The sequence below is a fragment of the Myotis yumanensis genome, unplaced genomic scaffold (assembly GCF_028538775.1).
Source record: "Myotis yumanensis isolate MYYU_CA2020_CCGP unplaced genomic scaffold, mMyoYum1.0.hap1 SCAF_19, whole genome shotgun sequence".
Classification (NCBI taxonomy): domain Eukaryota; kingdom Metazoa; phylum Chordata; class Mammalia; order Chiroptera; family Vespertilionidae; genus Myotis; species Myotis yumanensis.
Genome location: NW_027223770.1, coordinates 23,000,622 through 23,023,631, shown reverse-complemented (window position 1 = coordinate 23,023,631; position 23,010 = coordinate 23,000,622). Strand labels below are relative to the sequence as shown.

Here is a 23,010-nt window from a genome sequence, read left to right as displayed (position 1 = left end):
GGACATTCCAGGCAGAGCAAACAGCTGGGTCCCTGCTAATGATTAAAAAGATGCCTTTTCCTCAAAACCGTTGACCACCACCTGCCCAGAAACGATTGGTATAAATCTGCAATGTCTACAGCGTGCATGGGACACCCTGTGCTGTCTGTGCCCAGCTTGCACCACTGTGCCTGGTGTCCCTGCAGCACCAAGAGCAAAGGCACGGAGGTCGGAGTCCTTGGGGTGGAGCCAGGCGAAGCTTATTGAAACAGGAAGCCGTAGCTGGGTGACTGTGTGTCTGTCCATCGCTGCAAGATGAAGTCCTGACTTCTTCCTACAGCCGGGGGAAGTTCTGCAGCACCAACCCCAGCAGACTCCTCTGACCTCCTCTTCCCGCTCCCCCCACATCCTGACCACTCTTCGGTTTATGCAAAGCCCCTAGAAGGACCTTTGCACCTGTGGGTCGCTGTGCCTGGCATACTCTTCCATGAACCCACATCTATGTTTCAGGCCTCAGTGTAAGGACACAGTGTAAACACCCCTGACCCTCCCGTCCTGGACCAGGTTCACACCCCCTGTTCCCAGCTCCCCAATGCTTATTGGGGGGTCAGCTTCCCCCACCTGGACACAGGGCCCGGGTCCTCCTGTGACCTGCTGACTCCCAGTGCCCAGCACAGGGTGCCCAGGAAACGCCTCATTCAAGACTTCTTGATCGCTATTCCTCCACCCACCAAGGGACATTACAAAACACTCAGCAGGGCTGCCATGTGGTTAGTCATACAAGACCTCTAATATGTGCACAATAAACACTATATAATTTTGTTCTACCCACTGGAGACAGTAACAGCGGGCTCCATGAAAAGGCAGGGATTCCATTTTGTCCGGCCCAGCACCTTCCGCAGGGCAGGCACTGTTTATTGTCCTGTTCCTCGGGGGACATTCAGCAGCGTCCCAGGCCTCTATCCACTGGATGCCAGCATGACAACCCCCCTCCCAATAATGACAACCAACAATGCCTTCCGACATGGCCGAGTGTCCCTGGGGATGCGGGGCAAAGGGCAGTATCGCCCCCTCCTTAGGAACCACGGGCATATTTGAACACAGATGAATGAATACTCCCTCCCTCTTTTTTCTTTGCTTTATACTAACAGTAGTGTAAATGCACCCTGCGCGGGGTCTAGGCCACTTTTCTTTTTACACCACTTCTTGGCGATCATTGCACTCGCTGCTTAGAGACGGAAGGGAACTTCTCTAAAGCGCAGCTGCCTGAGGAGGGAACGTGGTGAACGCGGGTCCAGGGGGTAAACCAGCGTCAGATCAGGGCTTCCGGGTGTGTGTGTATGTGGGCGGGGCATCAGCTCCCGGGCCACGCCCCCACCGCGTGGTTGGGAAGCAGGCCGGCGGGGCGGGGGGCGGAGCCGTGGGCGGGGCCTTCCATGGCCCGGCCCCCGCGCAACGTCACGGCGCCGCGCCCCGCCCCCGCGCGGGTGTCTCCCTCCTTCCCTCCCCGGCCGGGGCGGCTGGCGAGCCGGGAGTCGCTCGCTGGTCGCGCGGGCCGTTTCGCTGCGCTCCGCACGGTAGGTGGCCCTGGGGTGGTGCGGGGGGCCTGGGCGGCCGCCTCCGGCAAGGGGTGGCCTGCGGGTCGGCTCCGGGGGGCCTTCCGCCCTCGCGGTTTCCTCCCGGGCCCGGCGAAGCTGCCGGGGTTCCGGGGCTCAGAGCAGCCCCGGAGGCAGCGCGGGCGGCCGGTGGGAGGATCCCCACCCGGCGGGCGTTCCGAGCGCTTTCCGCCGGGTACGGCAGGGGCCCGGCCCCATTCCCGCGCTTCCCGCTTCGGACTCTGCACCCGGGAGGCTCTCCGCGTGTGTGTGTGTGTGTGTGGCGGGGGCGGGGAGTTGGGGGGACCCGGCGTGTCACCGCCGCCCGAGTCCCCGGGCCCTCCCCGGCGCGCGGGGAGCCCCAGGCGGGCGCCGGGACGCGCGGGGGGCGCGTGGAAGTTTGCTTGCAGCCGCCGTGGGAGTTACCGGGCGAATCACAAGTGGAGGCATTGGGAGGCGGAAATCGCGGGCTGGAGAGGGGTGCGCCGAGACCTCGGGGCAGGGGAAACCCTCCTGAACTTGGGGTCCCACGGGAGGAGGGGGCGAAATGTGGCCGGAGGATCCCACCGCCCGGCCACCTCTCCCTCCCAGTATGAGCTGGACGCAGGACGCCTCACAAAGCTTGGGGCTGGAAGGGGTAGCAAGAGCAAGGGGGCAGGGGCGCCGAGGCTGGGCACCCCGGACCTGGCAGAGTCATCTTTTAAATTTTTTTTTTTGTGGTCAGTCAAAACATAGCTATTGGGCATGTGCCACGTGCTGGCACTCTTCAGTGCGCTTGAGATACACATCAGTGAATCAGCAAGACAGAGATACCCGCCCCAGTGTAGTTCACAGTCTGACAGGTGGAAACATACGATAAGCATACCTTGGAAGGTGGGGTGCGGGCACCATTCCGCCAGCTGCAGGCACCAGGAAGCATGCAGTATGTCACTTGAAAGTCTGTGCTGGGCCTCGGTGCTCCGAGTCAGCCGGGTTTGCAGGAGTCACAGCCCGCATGGTGGGCTTCTGTGAAGTGGGCTCACCGGGTTTGGCTGCTGCACGTCCCCGTGAGCTGAGCTGCATGCAGCCCTGTGCATGTGCCCGTGTAGACACGTGGCGAAGGGAGCCCCCTCCTGCCCCGCTGCTCCTCACAAAAGGGGTTCAAACCCCTCTTCTAACCTTATTGGATCTGAAGATCAACCCACAAAGGAATTAGGTAAAACTACACGGAGACCTAAGACTGTTTAAAGAGCAGCATCTAAACCAGGCACCCTCCTCCATGCCTCAGCTCCCATGGAGGGGTGGCTGTGAAAGCATGAACGAGGATACGTGTTAGCTGGGCTTGGACTGAGGAAGACGAACTTGAGAGGCCCAGTGGTGAAGTATACGGGTTATAAAAACTACCGTTTCTCTGGGGCGCCAGCAGCTAAGGGTGCTGGGCGCGGCCGGTACTTTAAGGGGCATCGGCCACAGCCAAGGTATATGCTAAAATAGGTAGCAACCTGGAAGGCGGGCACAGCCTGTCAGAACCGGCCTCAGCTCTGGAACTGCCTGCAGGCTCCTGCTGGGTCGACAGGGCCCTCAGGCTGCTGTTCTGTGAACGTCTGAGTCTTTATTACCATGTGGGATGGAGGTCAGCCTGGGCTTTCCCACTCAAAGGAGAAGAAGGGGGAGACCGGTCTGACTCAGCAATCCTTCGAAAGCACTGCGCCTGTCACCTGGCCCCTTCCCCTTTTACAGATGGGGAAACTGAGGCTCGGAGAGGTCACGCGTCCATGACCCGAGGTCCCCCAGCGAGGGCTTAAACTCCCCCTCAGACCTCCTGACTTCAGGTCTTATGGGGCTGGCCGCTTTTTCGGGTAGCATCCCCTGGTGGGAGCGTTCTCTGGCACTCCCCTGGCTTTGGGGGGTGCATCCTGTTTTGAACCCCACAGAGGTAGCTGGGCCTTTACCTCCCCAACCTCCTGGCAGGTCTGTCCCCCACCCTGGGCTGTGGACACCTCTTGCGCACCCCATCTCATGGCCTCCCATTCCAGCCGGGTCGCCTGGTGCTTGGGCCAAGCTTCTGGATTTGGCCAGACTTAGGAATGGCACACTCTGGTTCAGTAGTGATGTGGTCTGGGCGGGTCATTCTTCTTCACGCAGCCTCAGTTTCCACGACTGTAATGTTGGCTTCCTATATTAACCATTTTACCCCATCACGACCCCAGGGAGCTGTTATTTACTTAATAGATATGTTTCCATCACTTTGTCTTTTTTTAAACCTCATGTAATTTGTTTTATAGCAGCTCTATTGAGACTTAATTCATAGACCATACAATTCCCCCCGTTTGAACTATTCAATCCAGTGGCTTTTGGGATACTCAGAGTTGTGCAACCATCTAACCCTAGAACAAATCATCTGATTCTAGAACGTTTCATCTAATTCTAGAACATTCCCTCTAATTCTAGAACATTTTCATCTAAATCTAGAACATTTTCACCACTCAAAAGGAAACCATGGAGCCCTCAGCAGTCACTCCTCAATCCCTCCTTCCCCAGCCCCTGGCAACCACACATCTACTTCCTGTCTCTATGTATTTGCCTGTGCTGGACATTCCATGTAAGTGGAATCATGATTTTGTAGCTGGTTCATCCATGTACAATCAGTCCTTCCCTTTCTTTTAGTATTTCATTACTTTTTATAGCTGAATGATACTCCATTGTATGTCTATACCACACTTTACGTATCATGTATCAGTTGATGGACAGTTAGTTGGGTTAATTCCGCTTTTTGGCTATTACGAATAATGCTGCTACGAACGTTCATGTGTAAGCCTTTGTAAGGACATATGTTTTCAGTTCTCCAGAGTATATCCGTGGGAGTGGAATTGCTGGGTCACGTGGTAATTCTCTGTTTGACCTTTGCGGGAACTGCTGGACTCTTTTCCAGAGCAGCTGCGCCATCCTCCATTCCCACCGGCAGCGCACGAGGGTTCTGATCATCGTGTATAAATTGAAGTCTTCTCCTGAGCAGTTCTGATCTTTGAAATAACTAGCTTTGATGTGCTAGGTAGGAATTATTTCCTAATAGGCATGAAATTAAGCGTCTCATTAGCAGACTAAGGAGTGGCCTGCAGGCCAACAGCAGCATCTCTGGGACCATCACTTAGGGAAGCAGGTCAAGCCTTGGCCCAAGGTGTGTGTGCGCTTTGCTCCTCCTGTAACATACGTGCTGAGGGTATTCGACCGGGCCCTGCACGGGACAAGGGGACAAGAGGAGGCAGTGAGGAGCCAGGGGCTCGCAGCACCCGCTCTGCACGGGACCTGGTAGAGCCTGCCGGGAACCTGTGGGCGGGATGAAGGAAAGGTGTAAACTGCTTGGACCCTCATACTCCAGGCCAGCGCGGGAGGGGCCCCCTTGACAGCTGAGGGTCCATAGAGGCCAGGGAGACCCTTGGGTTTCCTAGACTGCAAGGCCTGTCCCTTGGCCTCAAAAGGGAAGCTGGTCCTGCCCGTGCCCCACCCTGGCCCCCCATGCTCACTGTGCTGGGGAAACTCCCCTGGTGGCCACGTGAGTGGCCTTAGTGAGACACCCGAGACCAGGCCTTCTGGCGGCTCTCTCCAGCCTCATCTGCTTTTATTCATTTGTGCGCACTTTCCCGTCCTTGCGCTTTTTAAATCCTGCTGTGCACGAAGAAGGCAGCCTGAGAATGGAAACAGGGTTGGGAGGCGAGGCAGGGGGCTGCCCCTCTCTGGAGCTCAGTGTGCCCTGCTGGGGAATGGGCGTGCACTCAGCCAGGACGGAGGCAGCAGCACCTTGCGGTCAGTAAGGCTGTCATAAGGCGTTGTCTCTGTGACTTTATGGATCGATTTGTAGGACGAGTGGCAGGTCACATGTGGTTGGTATTGGTGATCTGAAAGCCCGAGTGTGGCCTGGTGGCTGGGATTGGCCAGGTGGCATCGTGGAAGCTTGTCTGGGTAGCCCCCGCTCCCGGTCCCCTCGCTCTCCACCTCCCGCTCTCCACCTCTTCCTACCGCCTGCAAGGCCCCTTGCTCTCTGTGAACACATCGTCCTGTCTGAGGCCATTCCAGAGAAGGTTCTGGGATGCCCGCCTCCTGACATGCCCCTTCTCGGGTATCCTCCACCCTGGGCTGTGGCCTAGAGCTGGGCCAAGCCCCACAAATTGCAGGGCAGGACCTTAGGGGAGCAGCCGGGGCTGTCGCCTCGGGAGGAGCTTCGTGTTATCCTGTGTGCTCAGATGGCAGGCAGCAAGGGAGGGTATCCAGCCCAGTTCTTGAATCAGCCAGACTTTTGACCCAGATGCTGTGGCCAGAAGGTGGCTCGGTGGGAGCATGCTCCGCTCCAAGGCGTGGATCTGCATTAGACTCCTGCTGCTCTGCTTAGGGTTTGGGTGCCTGGAGCCATTGGCCACCTTCCCTACGTCAGTTCTCTTATCTGCCGCAAAGGCGCAAATAGGACCCAGCTCCTGGCTTGGTGGACAGGAGGGGAAGCGGGTAAGCACCCACCCTGCCACCAGGCAAAATGTGGGGCCGCGGTTCAGACAGGCTGCGTGGACTCCTGAGCGTGCCCGTCCCTTCGGGAACCAGCTGTCAAAGGCAGTAATTAAAAATGCATTTTATGTTCTTTAACTCATTTAGTTCTCCCAGCAGCCCTGTGAGATGAGCAGGCTGAGGCTCAGAGAGGTGAAGTGATTTGCACAAAGTCACCCAGCTAGGAAGTGGGAGAGAGAGGACCGAAATCCAGAGTCTTGTTCTTAATTACCATCTTACCCCCTGTCCATACCCTATCTTACTGCCCAGCGCATAGAAAGCACTCGGAAATGTAATAAAAGGGTAATATGCTAATTAGACCAGACGTCCTTCCGGACGACCTTCCAGACGAAGCCGGGGCTGCAAGGGAAGCCTGGGTCTGGGTGCCAGATGGAAGCCGGAGCCGGCAGCCAGGGGAAGGAAGGCCTACTCTTGCACGAATTTCGTGCATCGGGCCTCTATTACATAATTATTATCACATATTATGTTACAAAATGTTTGTATATTAATAATAAATGCTCATCCCGGTCCCTTTGTCCTCACTCTTCTCTGGGCGGACAGAACAAACAGACTCTTGGCTTGTGAGTGCAGATTCCTCCCTCCCGCTTCCCACACTCATGAGCAGTCGGGCGTGGGTAAGAGCTTGCAGGCACCTGAGTCCCACCCAACTCCTTCCAAATCACTGTGCTGCATTGGGCAAGCAGCTTCCCCTCTTTGAGACTCAGTTTCCCCCACTGTGAAAGGGGTGTGTTGGGCTGTAACAGAAGCTGCCTGTCGATGGCTTCAACCCACAGGGTAGGGTGGCTTTTATTTGGCACCCAGGGTGTTTTATCTTCAATCGAGCCAACAGTCAAATATTTGTGGAGAGTAATTCCAATTTCTCACTTCTCTTGGAAACTCCGGAGCTTGGGCCAGACTGGAGTGGCCTGAGGCTGCCGCGTAGATGGCCTGGGCTCTCCTGGTCCCCACAGTCCCCACTTGCCCCCTCGTCCCGTGGGTGCCCTGCCCGACCCTCAGGGCCCTCTGGCCCAGCGCAGCCTTCAGGGCTCTGAAGGCACCACAGACCTGCCGGGTGTCACTTGGACAAGTACTTCCATTGCTTTTCCAACAGCGTTTTTGCAACCAGCTCTGTTTCTAGGCCATCAGGGCTCTCAGGCCTCCTGCTGCCTTTTCTGCCACTCAAAACCCTCCAGGCTTTTAACACACCAGAAGCTGTCCCCGTTCCACACTTCCCGATGAGGAGTCCCTGTCTCTGGCCCCAGGGTCCCTCCTTAATGGCTTCAGGCCCCAACTAACCAGCAGTGAGATAGTGAGATAGTGAGATAGTGCGATAGTGCGATAGCTGGGGCAGCCTCAGTCCCTCCATGTGAGGACTGGCCAGTGCGCCTGCATCCCAGCACGTCCGCTCAGCTGCCAGGAGCCGGCCTCACCTCACAGGGTACCTGGGAGGCCACCCCCTTTCCCGGAAACTGAAGCTCAGAGACACTTTCTGGAGGTCACACGGGCCTGGTGGGTCAGCACAGGATTTAAACCCAGGTCCACCCAACCCCAGAGGCTACCCACCCCCTGGAGTCACCCGTCGATCCTTCACCGCACAGACGCCCACTAAGTGCCACCTCCACTGGCATCTGCGGTCACTGTGTGTCCCCAGCGCCTGGCACCAGGCCTCGTTCATACCAGGCCCTCGGTACCTCCACGATGAATAGGGACCCGTGGGGTACGGGATTTTAGAGGCCACCAGGTTTCCATTTTCCTGGAGTGTCCCTCCTGGTGGCGGCATCAGAGGAGCAGAGTGACCCACATCTCTGACCGCAGGGGCTGAGCTGGGAAGTTGGGGACAGCACCTCTTCTTTGAAAATACTGAATCCATTTCACACACATATTAAGTGCGAGTTAGGAGGGTTATGGATGTGGCCGCCATCAGCAGGTGGGACTTTGGGGAGCCCAGTGACAGGACGAGGGAGGCTTGGAGGGGGTCAATCCAGCAGTGACCTTGCACTTAATGTTCCACTCCTCCCCTGAAGCTGCCAGAGCCTTGACTGAGGGCCTGGGGATGACTGTCAGCCGCGGTGGGTGAGGCGTGGGTGCTGCTTGGAGCTGAGGCCCTGCTCCCTGGGTCCGTCTTGGTCTCTATTTTTGTCTTTGTCTCCTTCCCATCCCTGCCTCCCTGTTTATGTCTCGTCCCCTACCCAGGCCTCTCACTGTTTCTGTCTCCCCCACCTCTGTCCATGGCTGGCAGGCCCTCTCCATCTCTGTGCGTCCTCTTCCTCGTCCTCCTCCTGCACTCCTCCCTCCCCTTCCCCTCTCCTCCCCTTGCACAGGCCCACAAGCACAGCTCTCGGCCTGTCTCTAATGAAAAGCCTTGTCCCACTTCCTTTGGCTGCGAGTGACATCCTGCCTCGGAGCCCTGGGAGCCCTTGCAGAGCCTGCTGGCGTGGGAGAGGAGGTGCAGCCACTTCCCGGTGATGTGGAGGCTCACGGCAGATCTGGAGCTTCTGAATCCACCCCAACCACCCACTGGCCCCTCACCCCGCCCCGCCCCGCCCCCTGGCCCTGTGGGGGAGGAAGAGGAAGTCTGAGCTGGTAGCTAGAGGGCTAGATGCTACACTGGGTTTGATTTGGTTTGGGGGCGCAACAGGGCTCATCACTTGGGGTGGGGAGTTGATTTCCCTGCCTCTGGGGCGCCCTCCCACCACCCTTTTGCTGTTCAGGGTCTCCAGCAATTCGATGGTGCCCGCCCAACTGCCAAGGGTGATCTTGACTCCGTCCCTTCCAGAAACACCCTCATAAGCACTCCCAGGGATCATGTTTGACCAGCTCTCTGGGCTTCCCTTAGCCCAGTCCAGTCACCCCATACAATTAGCCATCACAGGAAGGTACATAAACGATAGTGTCATTGTTCCGCAAGACCTACTAGATTCAGTGGCTCTCAACCTCCTGGCCCTTTAAATACAGTTCCTCATGTTGTGACCCAACCATAAAATTATTTGCGTTGCTACTTCATAACTGTCATGTTGCTACTGTGATGAATCATCATGTAAATATCTGATATGCAGGATGGTCTTAGGCGACCCCTGTGAAAGGGTCAGTCGACCGCCAAAGGGGTCGCGACCCACAGGTTGAGAACCGCTGCACTAGGAGGAGATGGGCCACATGCAGCGCTCCATGCACAGTCATGCAAATTAGAGGCCCTCAGCAGTTGGTAGCTACCAATGTTCCTACTCTTACTAATATGACCGTCATCATTGGAGTGAGTAGCCGAAAAGGGACGGGAGGTGTTTAGGAAGAATGAAGAATGTCAGTAACAGTACAGGGACAGGAAGGCATTTCTTTGATGTCCAAGTCATGATAATCATGGCCAGTGATTACTGATGTCCTAGTGTATGGGTGGGGGGGCAATCCTTGAACTGCTCTGAGCCTCAGTTTCCACATCTGTGGAATGGGTCAACAATGCAATCTAGTCAGGTTTATCTTGTTCTACTCTGCTGTGGGCCTCCTAGGTATAAACCATCTCACTCTCCAGGGAGGTGCTTTTAACATTCCTGTTTTCAGATGAGAATAATGGGGGCCAGAAAAATTGGGCCACTTATGTGAGGAAGTGGAAGAGTGGGATTCGAACCCAGCCCTCCATCTAGGGGGCCGAGGACTACTATAGGTGATGGGAGATGAGATGGATGGGCCAGTGAGGAGGGCTCGAGGTTTACCTTGAACCCAGAGGTCAGGGAGCATGTCCTGCTGGAGTCAGTCCCTGGGTGGTCTTGGCTGTGCAGGTTGGGGAGGTTCACAGCACATCTCATTGGAAAAGTCCAGATGAACCAGTGTGGCATCAAGCCCCACAGGAGTGGGTGGGAAGGAATGGCTCCCCCTGGCTCCCTCCTGGTGGGGCCAGCTGGTGGGTGGCAAGTTCCTGGTGGGGCTGGAGTTGGGCCAGGACGTGATGGTCACAGCCAGACCCCTCACATTCCAGGGGGTGAGGACACTCAGGTACATGCTCCTTCATGGGAAGGAGAGGGTACTCACTGTCACCTTCCCCAGCTCTGCCCTCTGGCACCTGCTCCACCGAGGACCAGGCACAGGGAGAGCCTGGACAGAGGCGGTAACCAGGACTCCAGGGACTTGCCTCTGCCTCCAGCCTTTCATTTCTCAAATACCTGTAATACCTATATATTGCCTGCTTCTGAGCGAATAGGTGCCGTGTCACTGAAATCTGACAGGAAGCAGGAGGAGCCCTGATGTGGGGGAGAAATGGGGCCATTGAGTCAGACACACTTGAGTGGGAACGCCAGCAGGCTGCACACACGCCGCGAGACCCTGGGCCAGTCACTTGCTCTCTCTGGGCCTCCGTTTCCTCACCTGTAAAACGGGCATCATCATAGTGACCATCTCTGGAGTTGCTGTGATGACTGGAGGTCAGAGGACCTGGTGCCTGATGCAGGGAGGTGCTCAGTCTTTCATAGCAACAAGGACAGTGCTGTCCACCCGGTTCACAGATGAGGAAGCTGAGGCTCGGAGAAGTGCAGGGACTCTCACCGCATTTTGCTCCCTGACCTTGCTCCTGGCCGTGTCCAGGCAGGTCTGCGAATGGAAATACTCTCCAACAAGGCCCCAGGCCCCTTCGGAGTCCCCAACCACCTTTCTTTAGGAAAAGGCCATTCACTCTCTCCCAACATCCCTTCTTCCTCATGGGTTGGTCCCTTTGGTGGTGGTGTTTGCTTTTGTCTTCATTGCTTTTGTTCTGAGCAGCTCTTAAAGCCTTTGAAATTCTTCCTCTTCTGTCCGTCCCAGGAGCAGGGGAGAGGGAAGAGGGTATCCCAGTCCTGGGCTGTGTTTTTCCAAGAGGGAGGCAGAGGGGCAGGTCTGCCCTGGGAAACTGGATTCCCTGCTGTGTTTGTGCTGCCTCAGAACCAGGCCTGCAAATTGTGCTCTTAAAACCCCCACCAGCCCTGCCTGGGGTGGCTCAGCTGGTTGAGCATCATCCCATGTCCCGAGAGGTCGCCGGTTCGATTCCTGGTCAGGTACATGCCAAGTTGCAGGTTTGATCCCCAGTGGGGTGTGCAGGAGGCGGCCAATCCATGTTTCTCTCTCATCGATCTCTCTCTCTCTCTCTCTCTCTCCCCCTATCCCTTCCTCTGTCTCTCAAAAAAAAAAAACAATAAAAATATATTTTAAAAAACCCACCCACATCCCATCCCCACCCACCACACATGCCCCAAAGCCCACCAGGGTGTAAGCCTATTGCTTCTTGGATGAAGGACAACAGAAGGTTCCCACCAGCTTATCTGGGAACATCACACGGGGACGTTACATCCGGCAAGTGCTTGCTGCTTGCTTGCTTGCTTTGTTCCTGGTCAGGCTTTCCCACCTTTTGGCCACCAGCCATTTCACAACCTCCACAACCAAGTGGACGCCAATGCAATTTAAAAAACCCGTCAACTACAACTGGGGGCAGGGGCAGGGGGAAGTCAGCCATGAACTTTCTCAGCAAAAAGGATCGCAGCAACCCCCCGACCTCTGTGTATGTTCTCCAGTCGCTCCCGCGTGGGGAACTCCAGTTCACAACCTTGGGATGGAAGCGAGAGTAGTTAGCTGGCTCCAGCCGCATCCTAAGCCTTTGGAAATCAATTTGTCAAAACAGTTGTTTATTTTTAAAATCCTGTGGGGCCTGGGAGAAGACCACCTGAGTGGTGAGGGTGCAGAGGTCGAAAGGGCCTGCGATGTGTCTGTATCCGCTGGTGGTGAGTGGGAGAAGCCTCCCAGCTGTACCCTTTCACATTCCCACTAGCAGTGCACAGGGCTTCCGGTTTCTCCACATCCCCTCCAGCACTCGTTTTCTGTTTTACGCTCAGAGCCTGCCTTTCTTTAAAAAAAAAAGAAAAAAATTTTTTTTTATTGATTTCAGAGAGGAAGGGAGAGAGAGATAGACACATCAATGATGAGAGAATCATCTTTTAGCTGCCTCCTGCACACCCATTACTGGGGATCCAGCCCGAAACCCAGGCATGTGCCCTGACCGGGAATCGAACCAGGAACCTCTTGGTTCCTGGGTCAGTGCTCGACTGCTGAGCCACACCGGCCGGGCAGTGGTCGCCTTCCTCATGTGTGTGACTTCGTTTCTCATCATGGTTTTGATTTTCACTTCCCTGATGATCAGAGGTTGAGCATCTTTTCGTGTGCGTATTGGCCATTCACACATGAAATGTCTTTAGAGAAATGTCCAGTCAGGTCCTTTGCCCATTTTTTAGTCAAGCTGCTTCTGTTGGGTCTTAGGTTGTCTCTGTATAGTCTGGGTAGTCATCCCTCATCAGATATATGATTTGCAAATATTGTCTCCCGTTCTGTGGGTCGCCTTTTTACTCTGTGGAGAGTATCTTTCAATGTACAAAATGTTTTCATTTCCATGAAATCCAGTTTGTCTATTTTTTCTTTGGTCACCTGTGCCTTTAATGTCACAGTGGTTGAGGGTTCCATTCCTGGTCAAGGGCACCTACCTGGGTTGCGGGTTTGATCCCTGGCCCTGGTCTGGTTGCATACAGGAGGCAGCCAATCTATGTGTCTCCTTCACATCGATGTTCCTCTCCCTCTCCCCCTCCCTTTCTTTCTCTCCCTCTTCCTGTCTCCCCTCCCTCCTTCCCTCCCCCCCTCCCTCCTTCTCTCCCTTCCACTCAATATCCTCAGGTGAGGATTAACAAACAAAATAAAACATAAATACGCCGTTGACAGGGTTTGCTGCTGGTTGTATTGGGGTGGGATTGAAAGAGAGAGAACTCAGGCTTTCAGCTGCCTCTGAGGCTCTTGGCCTAAGCAGACCGAGCTGCCACCAACTGCAGGTGGAATGTCCGGGGGCAGGTGGGGAGAGACCAGGAGATCAGCTCTGGATGCGTGCAGTTTGAGGAGCCAGCTCAGTGCCCAAGCAGAGGTGCCAGGGAGACAGTTGACGCCTGAGTCTGTTTTTGAGGAAAGTGGTTTGGGCTGGAGGTGACAATCCAGGAGTCATCAGCCTTCGGGAAAAGAGGAAAGCCAGGTGGGAGGGAGGGGAGAGGGCAGAGGACAGAACTCCCGCTGTCTGTGCCAGAACGGCCTGGCCCAGCATAAGGAAAAAGCCTGGCAATTGTCACTGGCCAACGGGTGGTCGGGAGAGAGAGAGGAAGACAAACAGACATCACCTCCTTGGCCTGTGAGCAAAAGCCGCCGCAGCCTGGCGGCACATTTACTGTATGTGGGTTTGGGGGTCTGTGTGCCAAGAACCGGGGTGTGGGTGGCACGATCAGAGGCCGTGGCTCAGATCACCTTTATGTTCCTGGCGCCTGGCACCAGGCCTGGCCCTGGGAGAGCTCCTGCCAGTGAGTGTGGACTGAATGAATGAATGAATGGAGTCCCTGTGCTTCTCTCTGTAAGCAGACGGGGAAGGCGTGCGGGTGGGAGGACAGAGGACACCCAGCCAGCAACATCATTCCTCGGTGTTTGACAAGGTGTGGGTCTCTGAGACTGTTTTTATTGAAATCCGTCTTATTCGAGAAGGTGCAGACATCCTAAGTGAGCAGCTCGATGCGTTTTCAAAGCACACACCCAGTACTCGCCCGCCCCCAAGATGCCTTGTGCCCCCTTAGTCATGTTCCCCCCAAGGGTAACCACCATTCTGAATTCTCCGACTAGGGATTGATTCGGCCTGTCTTTTTACTTTATATACATACTAGAGGCCCGGTGCACGAAATTCGTGCAAGAGTCGGCCCTCGCAGCCCTGGCTTCGCCTGGAAGGTCGTCTGGACTGTCGTTCTGCTGTTTGGCCCTCTAGTCTAATTAGCATATTACGCTTTTATTATTATAGAAAAGCTACTTTAACACACATATATCCTCTTTTGTATAGGCTTTCTTTGCTCAGCATGATATCTGTGAGATGTATCCGTATTATAATATGAAGTTCTGGCCTGTTCTTCCTCCTGGGTGGCTAGTGTACATTTATTTATTTGTATTTACTTATTTACCCATTCTCTAGTTAATGGACATTTGAGTCGTTTCCAGTTGGGGGCCACTGCAGATAGTGGTGCTGGGAACATTGCAATATGTGCCTGTTGGTGAACAGTTGGTTGCATCTCTGATGATGTGTACTTAGCAGTGGAATTGCTGGGTCCTAGAGAAGGCGTATGTTTGGCTTTCATCTCTGTTATGCCAAAGAGTTTTCTAAAGAGTTTGTGCCAGGCTACCCTCCCACCAATGGAGCGTGAGAGCTCTGGTTGCATCACATCCTTGCCAACACTTGGTCCTATCTTGTTTTTTTTTTTTTAGCCATTCTGATGTACAGTGGTCTCATATTGTACCGTTAATGTGCATTTGTTTCCCTAATGGATAGGATTGAGTGCCCGTTCATATGCTTATTGACTATTTAGATAACCTTTGGTGTGAAGTATTTCTTCAGACTTGCCCATTTTTCTGTTGAGTTGCCTGTCCTGTTCTTACTGATTTCACAGAGGTCTTTATATATTCTGGACACAGATATCTTGTTTGAAATATGTATTGTAAAGATCTTCTTCCAGGTGTAACTTCTTTTGATCAGTAAGAAGAGAAACCAGGAATTCATTGATTTGAACACAGGTCAAGCCCTTCATCTGTCTGAGCCTCAGTTTCCCTCTTTAAACCCAGCAGAGAATTTAGCCCAGTGTTTGGTGTATAAACGGCCCGCTCTTGGTAGTCATCACTCCAGGTGACTATTAGCACCTTTGCTGGGGATGAAAGAGCCCTGAACTAAAATGGGAAAACCGGCCCTGTGGGGCTTTCAACCGAAGTCATCCCTGTTTCTCAGGTCAGTTCTATAAACATCTATTAAACACCTGCTGTATACCAGTCTTTGGGCCAAGCCTTGAAAGCGCAGCAGTGAATAAGACTCATACAGGGCGGGGGTTGCACCTGTGGGCGCCCAGGGAAGCACTCACCAGGCTAGGGCATCACGGAAGGCTTCCTGGAGGAGGCAAGCCTTAGCGTATACTTGATTGTCTTCTGTTCTGCACACTTGGGTTCCTTCTGTGCGCCAGGCACTGATTCCCAGCCGGTGGTGATTTGTGCCCCCAGGGGATACCTAGCAGTGTCTGCAGATATTTTTGGTTGCGATGACTTGGGGAGCGGGCACTACCAGCATCTAATGGGTAGAGGCCAGGGATGCTGCTCCATACACAGGATGCCCCCACCACAGTATTTGGCACAAATGTCGTTCGTGCTGAGGTTGCGACACCGTGAGGCGGACAGTTACCATAAGCTGTGACATTACAGTTAGGGGAATGAGCAGAGGGACCTCGCTGAGCCTCAGTTTCCTCCTCTGTCAGGTGGGAGGGGAGCAGTGCTGACCACAGCAGCTGCTGTGAGCACGTAGTAAGCTCAGGAGAGCAGCCCGGTGCCCGCCCAAGGCAGGGCTCCGATGGCGGCTCCTGTTTGTCGACTCGTGCACATAAGTCCCCCAGCAGCTCCCTGCAGCGAGAAGTATGAGCCCATTTTTCAGGGGGAGGAGACTGAGGCTGAGGGTGTAGCTGGTGAGAGCAAAACTGGAGCCCCAGCCAGCCCTTGGCTTTGGAGCCCTTTCCCTCCGCTGCACGGTCCCCGTCCTCCCCCTCCCCCCCAGCCTCCCCCTCCCGAGCAGGAGCCCTGGCGTTTCTGGTGGCGCTTGACAAGGGTAGGCTTGCCCCGTGGCCCCGCCTGGCCCTCCGTCCCGGATGACTGGACATGAAAGGCACAGGTGCCCAGCCCACCGAGCCCGTCCCTCCCTCGGGGACTGTCCTTCCTTTACGCGGTGAGCCTGTACCCTTTCCGCCCTCCTACTCCGTGCGGCTTTCTGCCAGCGGAGTGGTTGGGTAGGAAGCTGCCCCGGCGCAGCCCCGGGAGGTGGCCAGATCCAAGAAGCCAGAGCTGAGAGGGGCCTTAGAGGTCGTGGACTCTGGTGGTCTGGACGCCTTGTCCGGCCTCCGTCTCCACATCTGGAAAATGGGAAGAATCGTCTGTTCTGGGTAAACGAAGCGCCGGGCAGTGCCAAGGTGCTGCCGAGGGGACTGGCAGGGCTGGTGGGCGGGCCGTCGGAGGCGCTGGGGCAGTGCCTGCTGCCACGGACAGGCTGCGTGGCCCCGAGCCCCTGACCCCTTTCAGGTGCCCCCCGAGGCTGAGCTTCTCGCAGAGTCTTGGTCAGTCCCCTGGGGTGGGACGAGCCAGCTTCCAGCTCCTGACGCGGTTACAGAGTCCCAGGTGCCCTTACAGTGTTCCTTTGTGACGGGTGCACGCATCAAACACGACAGCAGCCTAAATGTATGAGGAAGGTCTTGGCCAAGTGCATGGGGGGCCATCCCTGCTCAGCGGGATGACCCATGGGGCTTGGGAATCGAGGTCTTGTGTTCCATGAGGTTGGAGCCCCGTGTGTGCTGGGCTCTGTGTGTGCCGCCTTGGCCAAGTGCATGGGGGGCCATCCCTGCTCAGCGGGATGACCCATGGGGCTTGGGAATCGAGGTCTTGTGTTCCATGAGGATGGAGCCCCGTGAGTGCTGGGCTCTGTGTGTGCCGTTCACCGACGTGGCCCGTGCTGGGACAGGACCGGGCACACGGGCGCTCAGGCAATGCTTACTGACTGTCGGAGCGAACACACCGGTATGGAAAGGTCTCACGGCCTCGTGGGAGGGAGCCGTGCCAGTTTCAGAAGGACACGCGGGATCTGGGACCTCAGCCTTGGCATGACTGGCATTTGGGGCCAAATGACCCTTTGTGGTGGGCCCTGACCCGGGCATCGCAGGATGTGGAGCAGTATCCCTGGCCTCCGCCTATTAGATGACCCCCAAACCGTGTCCAGGCAATGCCAGTTGTCTCCAGAGGGGCCAGTCTGCTCCGATTGAGATTGAGAACCCCTGGTGTGATGTGCTGGCATGTGCAGGGGAGGAGGGGGGGTGCTGTTTGGGAGGCTGGGAGAGAAGCCCCATGTGATTTTCATCCAGGTGGGTATTCGGCTGTTACCTCAGAAGGCAGGTGAGGGTGCTCCTCCCCAAACTGACCAACAGTGGGTACCTCTTAGAAATGAAGGACGGGGATGGGATTGGAGACTTTCCTCCAGACAGGCGTCAGCCTTCTCTATTTTTTTTAAAATACAAAGATTGTTCCTGTGACTTGAATAATTAAGTCAATTTAAAAACTGGAATGGTGCCCTGGCCGGGTGGCTCAGTTGGTTGAAGCGTCGTCCCGTATACCAGAAGGTTGTGGGTTCGATTCCCTTTCTCTCTCCCCCTCTTCTCTCTCTAAAAAACCATATCCTTGGGTGAGGATTTACAAAAAAAAACCCAAAGGAATGGTAGAAGGACCCACTTACTTCTAAGCTGTGAGGATTTAAGGAAAACACACACCTGAGTGTTTGGCATAGTGCCTGGCACACAGTGGGCACAGCTGTTTGCTTGTGCTGCACCCCTGTGGCAGCCCCTAAGCCTGAGGGAGCAGTTAAGAACCTCTTTTCATTGGGCCAGCTGGAGCTCAGAGAGGGGTAGGGACTTTCCCAAGGTCACACGGCAAAGTAGGAGGAAACCAGTGTTCCCGGCTCTGAAGGAGGGGCCACACCTCCTCTGCTGCCATGTGGCCCCACTAGGCATCTGGGCCTCCTGGTCATCACACCTGTGCTCTGAGGCCATCATGACCGTGGTGTGTTTCAAATCCCACAGCTTCTTGATGCTTGAAGTTCACCAGCCCAGCTGGCACCGAGGACACAGGCAAGGCCGGAAGTGGCAGGAGGATAGCCTATGGGAGTTGTGCTGTGTTTTTGCCCAGCTGCAGTGCAATGGGAGGACCGCCAAGGATGTGGAGATATGATGGAGGACGTTGGCACAGTCTGTCCCTGTGGATGAGCACTGGCTGCCAGCCCTGTACAGCTTCAGAATTATACCATACTGCTTCAGCTCAAACACGTGCCATGGCTCCCTAGTACCCACGACTACATTTCCTTTCTGTGCCCCCTGGATTAGCATTCCATGGCCTACAAAAGATTCTTCATGACGGAGCTAGATTTCAGATACTAATAATAGTAATACTAATCATAACGAGAGCGCCTGCTGTTTGCCAGGCACAGTAATGAGTGCTCCCCATGCGTTACCTTAAACTTAGTTTTTACAAAGGCCATCTGCAACTGCCGCAAAATCGGGCTCTGGTTTTACAAATGAGGGGAGTTAAGTGTCTTGCCCAAGGCCACCGAGCCATGGCCCAGCCAGGATCCGCATCCTGATTCCAGAGCCAGACTTGTAGCAGGAGGCCCGTCCCCCTCATCTTGTTGGGAGGAGGAACCAGCCTGATGCCTGCAGAGGGGAGAGAGGCCACGGTGCTGCTTGGTGACCTTGCCGGGTGCCCTTGGCCGGCCTCTCCTCGGGGCTTGCCCCAGGCTTTCTCCAAGGCTGCCAGGTTTGTTCCGAGGCTGGCTCTATTCCTCAAGGTCCTGAAATTATGTAACAAACCTAGAAATGGCCTGATTGCATTTCTCCACTCCTTTATTTTGCATCTTACCGCTGATGTATAGCTCCTGTAGCTCAGGGAGTCGGGGGAGAAAGACATGAAGCTCCACTTAGCCTTTGAGGGTGTACCTTTGTGGAGTATTTTTTCCAACATCAATATTTACAAGAATGGGATCAGATAGCCTATTTATCACCTAACATCTCAGCCCAAGTATCCCTCAGGTTCATGAATCCTTTTTTACAGACGGATCCAGGTCTGTTAATGTTGTGCCATGAATATTTAATTAGAATGTCTAATTAGAGATGATGCTAAATTAACAGCTGGCATTTACTGAGATCCTTCTCCTGCTGGGTCCTGCCCGGAGCACTTAACAGCTACCCCAGCAACCCTCTGAGGGAGGCAGTGCAGCCCCATTTTACAGATGAGAAAACTGAGGCTGTTGACGTTAACTGGCCCCAGGTCTCATGGCCAGTCCTTGTTTGGCAAAGGCAGCCGTGGACGTGTCTGTAGCCCCTCCCGGGCCCTCCTCCCATGCCTTAACCATTGAGCCACCTGGCCATGTGCCTCCCCTCTCATGCTCTCATGATGCCTTGTGTCTTTGAGGCGGGCAAGTGAGATTGGTGCTAACCGAGGAGAGAAGACCCTAAGGTTCTGAGACATTCAGAGCCGTGCACAGCCTGACCAGCACTCACAATTTCCTGAAGCCCAGGCTCCGTACTTGGCGTTCAAGGCCAGGCACAGTCGGCTCCTTGTCGACCTCCTTTCCCTGCCCTCCTGCCCCCATTGCTGACTTCTAACCAGCACCTGTTTCTCAAATCCCTGCCATGCATCAGCCACGGCCGCTGCTGATTCTCACGGCGAAGCCTCCACCTCAATCCTCCCAGCAGCCTTGCTAGTAAGAATTACTGGCCCATTTGATAGATGAGGCAACTGAGGCCCAGAGAGAGAGAGGACACTGTTAGGGGTCTGGAGCAGAGGTAGGCGTGCACCCAGGCCGGCTGGCCGCACCCCCGGGTCCCGCCCACCTACCTGAGCCTTCTCTCGCCCACCGCTGGTGACTACAATGCTGATGCTAGCCTTGCTCTGCTCCCCCTGCCCCCCCCCCCCCCACAGGCCCTGTGTGCAGGGTCTGGGCCCAGAGTCGCCCCACGGCAGCCCCTGGCGCCCTCCCACTCACTCCTGACTTGATACCCAAGGTCACGTGCTGGCGTGTGACATCACCCTCGGAATATGCCGTCAAGCTCTTCCTGTAACCCCTGCTGCCTGTGCTTGATGGCGGAGAGAGGAAATAGGCAGGAATGGGCGGAACGGGGGCCAGGCCCCTCCCGAGTGCAGCTCCCTGGGTGTGTGGGTCTCCTCCACCCCTGGGCCCAGGAATTGGGATGGAGAGAAATGACATCTTTATTGCCTCAATTAAAACTTCCTCCCGGCGGCGGTGTAGGTGACAGATCGCTGCAGCGGGGCCAGATCACCAGGAGAAACCGCATGGATCTTGATATCACGTTTCAGTTGCTACAGATCCATGCGAATTGCATCCTCATCCCCTAATTTATTGCTCTAATAAAGGGCCAGATGGGTTACTATATCACAGTATTTTTTACCCGTGTTCTTAGCCAGATTTTGCTCTAATTGGTGTCCTTCTAATCCTCTGGGACCCTCTAAACCCTTCTGGGAAGGGACCCATAGGTTTCACCAGGTGGCCCAAGGGCTCCACCGCACAGAGTCCACGAGTTGGTCAGAGGGGAGCTCTCTCCCTCATGGCTGTTTGGGGAGGTCAGCAGTTGCTGGGTGCAGTTCTGGCGTGGTATCTGTCTGTCCGTCCAGTGGGGGTGGCACTGGGCCACCCTAACCTGCCCATGCGGGTGCTCCCACAGCCCCCTGCATGTCCTCCCTCCGGGCATCCAACCCCCCCCCCCCCCCGTGTGAATCGTCTGCCTCTCCGGTGACCGTTGCGACACCCCTCACCGGCAGCCCGTGTCTCCTAAGAAATAAGAGTACATAATCGTCACTAATGCCACTGAGCTCAGGAGCCAGCCAGGCGGGTGCTGTTTGCACCCCTATTCTGCAGAGCAGGCGAGAGAGGCCCAGAGAGAGGCGAAGTCGTCAGCACAAGATCACAACAGATTGCACCTGGCCTGTCCAGCTCTTACCCCATACCCTCTGAGCATTGCATTCCCTCGGCCTGGCCAGTAGCCCTTGAATGCTGAATGCAGGGCCCTATGCAGTATTGCATGGGGGGCGTGGGAGGGAGGAGACCATACTTGGTGATGCAGATCCCTGGGCCCCATTCCATAACTTCTCAATCAGAATCCTTGGGGCTGGGTCTTTCAATAATTCCAGAAGGTTCTGATGCACTTGTAAGTTTGAGAAAATCTTAAAGAAATAACATAATGAAGCTCTGGTCTGAGTGCTGTGTATCAGTTCACTGATGGAATCCTCGCTGCTGCGGTGAGCATCCCCATGTCACAGGTGGGGAAATCGAGGCAGAGAAATGCGGTGAGCACCTTCCTCTCCCCTCCCCCAGGGCATCATTGCTAGTCATCACAGAACCAGGCCTCAAAGCCAGGCGTGCGGACTCCTCCCCCAGTGCTCTTCCCCCATCTCTGGCAGCTTCTCGGCCGAAGAATGGAGACAGGGTGGTGTATGTGTGTGTGTCGGGCGCAGGAAGCCCTGGCTCCAAGGTCACTCTGGGCCCTTCCTGTTTGCATTGTTAAGCAGGCAGGAGGGGTCCCATGTGTTCCCCAGCAGGAAGCCTAGAGCCAGGGCTGACCAGGTGCTAGGGGCGAGGCTGGGAGATGGGGCCGGAGCTGGAGCTGGCCACTGCCCGGAGCAGCTGCATGACCTCAGCTTCCCCATCTGCGCATTGGGCAGGGAGGGGTGGGGGGCTGGTTAAGTGGTTGCGTTCTGGCGTCAGAAAGTCCTAGGTTCCAGTTCAGGCTCAGTCAGTTCCCGGCTGCGTGCGCGGCCTCGGGCTCGCACTTCCCGTCTCTGAGCTTGTTCCCCCTCTGCCAAATGACTGATGAGGGTGCCTACCCCGGTGGTGGTTAGAGGCCGAACATACAATAAAGTGCCAGGTGCACACAAGCCTCTTTCCTCGACGGCAGACGCCTCGGTGTGCCTGCGTGTGTGTGTGCGTGTGTGTGTGCGTGTGTGTGCGTGTGTGTTTAGTCAGTGATTTGTTTTCCCGAGTTGTGCATTTCTCTCTCACCCACCAAAGGCAGACCACCAGTCCTTCTTGCCCTTCTGATACAGGACTCAGAACCAGAACTACGGCGGTCTCACAGAAACTCCCCGCATTTGCATTCCGTGGGCTCGGCCGGGTGCCGCCCGGAACCTGGTTTTGTAAGGACTCTTTCCTGGACTGCAGCCTCGGGCATTCCTGCATGGGCTGACTAGGCCTGCTCTCAGGCTTCCTACAGACCAGAGTCACTGTCCTCGGGTCAGAGTCCTTGGCCCCCCCCTCCCCCCCCGCCCCGCCTCTCAGGGATCAGAATGTTCAGTGCTGACAGTTTTGCTTGTTGGCTCTGTGCCAGGCCTGATGAGAGTTCCGGAGTTCCCCGCTTCTTCCCTCCAGGTGTTACTCCCATTTCTCAGATGAGAGCACTGAGGCCCGGGGAGCCGCCCAGAGTAGCTCAGGAGACCCAGTCTCTGGGTCAGGGAGCAGGAATGTGGTCCTGCTTTAAATCATTTTAGGTAAAAATTGCAAAGCAAGTCAGGAAAGAGGTCCCGGATCGAGGAGTGTGGGCAATGTGGAGAGAGGGGAGGAAGACGGATTTTCCTACTGGCTCCCTGCTTCCCAGCCGTGTGGCCTTGGGACCTCTCTGAGCCCCAGTAAATGGAGGGTTAACACAGAGGGTGAGATGGGGGGATTGGGGGTGCCTGTGAGGACAAAACTCAACGATGTAAATAGAGGATTCCTCAGCGCGGCGCCTCAGCCCAGCAGTGCTAGTGCGAGCGCGTTCTGAAGGCAGCTGCCAGCCTGTCTCGTCTGCCTCCCTCTGGATCCCTCCTCGCACTTTTCAGCCCGGGCGCGTCCAGACCTCGGAGTTACTGTTCTCCTCTTCCTCTCGCCTGAGGAGTCTGGCTGGCTTCCCTGCAGAGTGGTCCGAGGTCTCATTCCCAGGGGCCCTGCCAGGGAGATCCCTGGTCTCCCCAACTCTGCACCCGCAGGTGGGGGCCTGGGATGGTGGGGTCAGCGGGGCTCAGCGGGGTTGGTGGTAACCATGGCGATGGAATGTGTGGGAGCTGGTTCCCGAGGGGAGGACTTGCAGGACTGATAGCTGAGCTGAGCACATGGCACTGGGCTCCCCTCCCAGGCCACTGTAAGTGCAGGGATCTGCCACCTTCGCTGGTGGCGTGTGCTCCAGCCCTCCTCCCACATCGCGGAAACCTCTGTCCGCTGAGCTTGGAGAAATTATGCTGACTTAGAAGTTCAAATGAGTTTGAGGCCAAATCAGTGGGTATCAGTGTAAAT

General features: G+C 55.7%; 1 protein-coding gene across 2 annotated transcripts in view; it reads left to right on the top strand.

Moving 5' to 3' along the window:
• Positions 1 to 1,476: 1,476 nt before the first annotated feature.
• Positions 1,477 to 23,010, top strand: part of TPST2 (tyrosylprotein sulfotransferase 2) — a 34,868-nt gene continuing 13,334 nt past the window's right edge. For both annotated transcript variants that reach the window (XM_070399676.1, XM_070399675.1), the window contains exon 1: positions 1,477 to 1,556. The gene's annotated coding sequence lies outside the window, so the exon portion shown is untranslated. The remainder of the gene's footprint in view (positions 1,557 to 23,010) is intronic.